Source organism: Misgurnus anguillicaudatus, chromosome 1 (genome assembly GCF_027580225.2).
Source record: "Misgurnus anguillicaudatus chromosome 1, ASM2758022v2, whole genome shotgun sequence".
NCBI lineage: Eukaryota > Metazoa > Chordata > Actinopteri > Cypriniformes > Cobitidae > Misgurnus > Misgurnus anguillicaudatus.
In genome coordinates this window covers 31,325,341-31,332,359 of record NC_073337.2, presented here as the reverse complement: position 1 = coordinate 31,332,359, position 7,019 = coordinate 31,325,341, and positions in this window count along the sequence as shown.

The window sequence follows — 7,019 nt, the reverse complement described above, 5'->3', positions numbered from 1 at the left end:
GGAAATTTATCCAGAAGAATGACAAACCCACACGAGTCGTGAGTTCTCGCTCAATACATTTTTCTCAATGTCTACAATACAAAGACGTAAACTTCTGCTTTTCTGCACTTTCCACCACATTGTAAGCCAGGTGGGATTTTGGCCACATTTTATTGCCTGTGTTCAAACATTTGAAGTGTTTGTTTTGCAATGAAATAATTTGCTACTAACTAACTAACTAACTAACTAACTAACTAACTAACTAACTAACTAACTAACTAACTAACTAACTAACTAACTAACTAACTATAACTAACTATAACTAACTAACTAACTAACTAACTAACTAACTCCTTTCAATCAGGTGTTGAAGATCATGAAGAACTTTTTAATAAAGTGACCCTAAACATTTAAACCGTATGGTTTAGATTCAGAGGCTAATATTGACATGTGGTAGTGTAGTGTAGTGTAGTGTAGTATGTAGTGTAGTGTGTAGTGTATGATATTCTGATGTCCTGCTGTGTGTCTATGCTGTGTTGAGATCTGTTGTCATCAGCTCATTACAGACGAATCTCACTTACAGACAGCATCACACAGTCGGTCGAGAAATAAAATGAGTCCGTATATCAGCACTGAAACAAGATCATATTTGAGAAAATCTTGATAAATCTCCCTCATGCGTTCTGGTTTGACCCTCATATACTGCAGATATGGGCGCATGCGAAACGTCCCGATATAGCCCACTGTGGGTGACTTATATACTTACATAACACAGCACATACGTAAAGGATCATGACTAATATAGTAACAAACATCTAGCACTTGCTGGAAGAGGCATGCGAGATGCAGAACGCCAACTCATTGTCATATGATTTTCTTAAGACGTTTTCCAGATTCCCAAGCCACTGAAGCAATTACAACCATGTTAGTACTGACGGTAATAGTCAGAGATTAAACCTGAATAAGAATAGATCCACTGATAATCAGATAAGTCTTACGGTATGTTGCTGACTAAATGGACACGTTGTTTTTATAAGTTTAGATTTTTAAATGTTTCTATAACAGTGTTATTGTTTAATAAAAACATCAGAAAGAGAATATACGTACTGACTCGCTTATCTTAAACAGCATCATCAGCTGAACTTTCTTAGTTGATAATGTGTAAAATATTACACTTGATCTGTAAACTCATCAAAGACACAGTAAGGGTGGCAGCTACTTATCTACACTGGTTTGCTCATTGGAATTAACCAGTCATTAACTAGTTTAATGTCAGTCATTTTTTGGAAAAGGGCACAGCTGTTATGACGTCTGTTTGTCAGCATTTGCCTGAATGATTGTTATTTTTAGTTAACTCAATGAGGATTTTATATAATTATTTCTAATATTTCCTGCCTACTCATTCACATAAAACAATATATTGATTTAGAAATTGTAAGACACTTTTTGTTTAGAGGGGCCGTATGCGGGAAGGATTGATTGACAGCTAGCAAACAAAGCATAATGAGCTGCATAATGAGGCAGGAATGTTGGGAACTACAGTAAAGAGTGTAAGGACAAATGTAGACGTTACATTAGTAATACGCTCGCTTATAATGTCGAGTCATAGCCGCAGCAAATTTGACTGCTTATGCTATCGTGTATTATGTTGTGCTATCTGTCGTTTTTCTGTGCTTTTACTGCTTCTATTAATGTAAAGCTGCTTTGAAACAATTAAGTATTGTGAAAAGCGCTATATAAATAAAATTGAATTGAATTAATACAATATATTTTATATGAATCTAATATTAACTAATAGTGATTAACTAATAATCTAAGATTAACCTAACCCTCTATGGCATGACTTTTTATTTTTTGGGGAAAAAAATATTTCACCTCACTTTTTGGGAGCTTGGGGGTCACTGATAAAATATCCATCATACAATTTATCCCCCCACCACCCCTGACTCAGAATTTACTTTGTTGCCTCAGGGCAACATTGTGCTACAATGGTATAAAAACACCAAGGTTTTTTATATGCAGGTTTTCCATCCATGAAAGTTTGTGAATCTGGGAGGAAAAATTCAAGGCCCTGGGAAGTTTTTGAAAATATACATACATAGATACAGGTCATTGAATGTATTTTATGCAAGAAGATTTCTGGTAAAAAATCCATATTATTCCCTGTGTAGTGTAGGATAATATCATACAGTTCTAGCCTTTTAAGCACACGTGCTAAACTGTTCGCTTTAAATGCTTATATCTTCTGTATGCAAATGTTGATTCATACCAAAATGCTTTTTTGCATAGTTGTGTTTCATACTTGAAAACGTCTCGGGTTATGTATGTAACTGTTGTTCCCTAAAGGGAACGAGACGCTGCATCTCCCTTGCCATACTTCCTGCGTCCCTGTAACGCCGTCTTTGGCAATATTTCAGATAGCGATATACTTCCTGACTCCTGCATCACCCTGTCTTTGTTTTTAAGCCTCACCATTGGTTAAATTTGATATACACATTCAGACGCACTTACCGCTAGAGGCGTCCCCAAAGTGTCACCGCAGTGACGCAGCGCAAGTTCCCTTGAAAGGGAACTGTAACAATCAGGGGCGCAATGAACAGTTTCAAGGGGGGTATGCAAGACAGAATTTTGGGCCCCTTTCTTTAGAGGATTGTTTGATTTTCATACCATAATGTGTAGCTATATAAAATTACTCAGTTGAGTGCGTTTATTTAATTTTACAAGTCGCATTTGCACTAAAAATAAATGTATGAAGCAAAATAAAAATATTTATTCGAAAAACGAATAGCCTACCATTTTAATCTGGTAAGGCAGAAAACATTCACGTGATTTTAAATAGATCACTAAAAGAAGAATAATGCATGGAGATGCATTTCTGAAATATGGAAATCTATGGAAGGTGCTTTGAAAGTCGCGGCAGTCGAGTTTTCTGTGCGGTTTTAGAAGCGAAATGTGTACAATTATGTTTAGCCTATAGTTCATTCTTCCGAGTTCATATTGATGATCTTATAGTAGCCTATAGTTCATTTAAAAATGTGCTTACGAAACTGACTGTATTCGTCAGAAAAACACCAAATACCTTATATTCTCTTTATGTCGCTGTTCTCTGTGTGTGTGGTATGTGTTCCGTCCTCCGCTCATGACAAAAAGCGTGGCCGGCAAAATTAAAATTAATATTACGTTGATCTTTAAGATCGCCCGCGCACGCCCTTCGCCAGTGACACAGAAATTGCAAAAAGCTCAATCGGCTAAAGTTTTAAATATGACGTTGATTTTTGAAGTAAAAAAAAATGCCGCAATCAAATGTGCTGCTGATGGGCATGCAAATTTATTTCTGTGCACTGAAGGCTGTTTTTTAAAGCGATTAAAGTGATATACCCCCTAATATGATTTTGCACATCCAACAACTATCATTACAAAGATAATACTGCCTGTTTTGGCATTTGGTAGGCTATATTGCAGTAGTTAATAAAGCAATAAGCCCCAAGAAGCAGTGGGTTACCAGTGCATTTTATAACGGCTAAGGGGCGTTGTTAGGCACGACGCGAAGCGGAGTGCCTAAAACCCCCTTAGCCGTTATAAAATGCACTGGTAACCCACTGCTTCGCGGGGCTTATTGCGTTTATAAAACGGTTGCTTCAAATTATGTATAGCAGGATTTCATATAATAAAACACAGCAAATAAGTTGTAATTATATTAGTACAGATATTAGTCTTCCGCCAAACAAAGTAGTTCCTCAGACTCAAGTGTGTCTGCAACAGAGCGGTTCCCAAGCAAAACAGACGGAGCAAAGACACAATGAAAATATGATTCATTAAGACTGTGGTGTTTATTTTCATAAATTAACATTCATCTAATTTATACATTAACATTTATACCGTGCAACTGTTGACGTGTGGATCAAATATGCTTGGAAGCATGCTTAACACTTTCCCTGCCAGCGTTTTTTAAAAGAGTTGCCACCCAGCTTTAGTTAAACATTAATGCCTTCCAGAAAAATGTTCTTCTTTAGATATATAAACATACAATATATCAAATGAAAGAACAGACCCTCTGCTTTCAAACAACAAAATAAAAACGTTTCACCCTACCTTCAATTGTTCTTTTATCCTCTCAAATTTTGAGCAAAATGTTGGGATAATTCCATTTCTGTGAATGACTTTTGTTAGAGATCCGGTTCAGATCGCTGATCAAAAATACACTTGAGTTTTAAAGTGTTGAGTGAAAGCATCAGTTTATGTTTATGTTGTGTAAGATCGCCACCCAGTGGATAATATACGGTACAACTACTCCTCACGGAAGCATTAATCAACAAGAAAACTCAACAATATTTATTGACACTTATCTGGATATCGCCATTAATTGTTCAATTGTTGAGGATTATAATTAATACAATATAATATAATTAGCCCACCCAATAAATCAAAATTGACAACAAAATCCGACATTTTGACAGTTATTTTCTACAGTACACCAGTGGCGCAGTGATACAAGCTATGTAATACGGTTTGAGCCGTGGGTTTACCGGTGAGTTTTATCACAGCTGAGAACGCGTTTCAACCAATCAGAATGAAGAACCAGAACTGGCCGTTTTATAATATTTGTTACGTAATGAAGTGCACCGTGTTCTTTTTTATGTTCTTTTTCTTAATATTCACAACACTTATTAACAAAACATTGATTAAAATTAAGAGACAAACTATATTAAACGAAATTCATTTGAAGCAAACATTTGAAGCAAACAAAACTTAATTTAAAGTCGAAAATTATGTCTAATGACCGACTCCATTTGTAACGTCATATTAGCCTTCAATCCATTACAACGCCCGATATATAGCGTTTAAAATTAGAGATCGAATTAAATTAAAACAAAACATTAACAACATTACAACAATATTTAAACACAACAATACTCAAACATAAATATAAAACAGACATTCTCTATTAGGATGCATGTTAAAAACAATCTGATATAGCGTTTATAATAGCTGCACTAAGTTTACAATTTTGGGCAAAACCTCCGTTGCAACCCTGAATAAAAATGAATCACTTTCACTTTGAAAATGATGCGCTGTCACATTAAAACCAGCTCTTAGTCATTTAAAATTTAACTCAATTATGGCTTAGACAATTCTCCTATTTCATGTTTATTTAGAAAATAATATTTTTAACTCCGCCTATTAAGTTATTGTCCGTCTTAGAAATGCAATAGTTGTCAGCAGTCGCTATGCTAATATAGCTCTTGCTGTCCTTATTATCACAAATATTTTTCATTTTTCATGAAACATACAGTTTACGGATCAGAACACTTTTAGTGGGATGTGAGATCTTACCTTGAAATGCCAAACTGTAGGGCTGTCGACTATTTGTGGTAACGTTGCATAGCAAACCCACCAAACTGATCCCAAACAAAAATGTTGTCTACTCACCCATATCCATATCCGCACAATCAAATTAAAAACCACCAGAACCGCCAAATATGTAATTGCATCATGATTGCACGCTGTTTTTTTAAAGTGTCTCAATTTTACTCAACACAAAGTCATTCACAGTAGTTTTATATTAATTTACTTTACATTTTACTACAGTGGTAATAATTAAACGTGTACAATAAAAAAAAAACGGAAAAGTGATGACGGTGGGGCCCCCTAGAGTACTTATGGGCCCATATGCCTGGCATACTCTGAACCCCCCCTAACGGCGCCCCTGGTAACAATGTATCTGTAACCTTGTTCTCCCTTGAAATATGTCCCCACATTTAGACTCTGAATTTGAGGGTATTGGACCTGGAAAGTCCTTGAAAGGTCCTTGAATTTGACGTTAACTAAGGTGTGGGAACCCTGTATATGATAAATATATGCATTAGAAAAAAAAAAACATCAATCACAAATGATTATAGCCAAACATGAACACTACTAATTGTAACTAACACTGCATGTGTTAATGTTTTCCACATTTACATATAAACATATAAACCAACAAATGTGTGCATGTGTTTGTGTGTGTGTTTGTGTGTGCGTGCGTGCATGTGTGTGTGTGTGTGTGTGTGTGCGTGTTTTTATGTGTGTGTTATGCATCATTTTGGGATGATTTTGCCTGAATAAAAGTGGTCTAACTGCACAATGTTGCCCATAAAACGAATTAGTCATGTTTGTGATTAAGTGGAATCATTTGTGATTGATGTTTGTTAGAGTTAAACTTTCTAATGCATATCTTATCAGATAAAAAACCTTGGTGTTTTAGTACCCTTATAGCACAACGTTGCCCTGGGGCAACAAACAAAAAACACGGTCTTAGTATGAAAATAAAAACAAAGAAAGTCTTCAGACAATCAAACATACTTCTTTACATACTGATGCACATACACATATTTTTTTCTGTAAAATTATTTAAATTTAAAAATGTTAAAAAGTGATATTTATCCTGCCAATTGGTGGCACTGCATCCCATGTGGCTTTGCTTCCAAAAGCATGGCTCCACCCCCAAACAAAAGGTCACAACCACTCCAGCCCCTCATTTCATTGGAGAGACATGTCAGGTGATATTATACATATATTTTTTTTTATAAAAAAAAATTAAAGTGTCGGTGTGAGGCTCAAAAAGGTAGTATGTTGCCTGAGGGCAACACTGTGCTGTAGAGGGCTAATATAAACATCAGCTGTTAAATACACTTCAGTTTTACATTTAAACCTCTAAAATATATTTAGATGTATTCATTTCAATAACTGTAATACAAAAATACAAAAAGCCTTACTGTATGTCTCTTTAAAATGATTGAATATAATACAGTAGACCTACACTGTACATTTCTGTAGAAATGACAGCATTACCGGCAGCTGGTTGCCAGTAACTTACTGTAGATTTTACATTTATGTTATTTACTGGCAAGAGTTTGTTCAAAGTAAAATGAATATAAACATTTTGGTCTTTATCTTCTACAGTAAGTTACTGGCAACCAGCTGCATAATAACAGCAATTTTTTACAGTATAAGTTGATTCAGAAATAAAAGCAGATAAAAGTAACACGTGACACACAGAT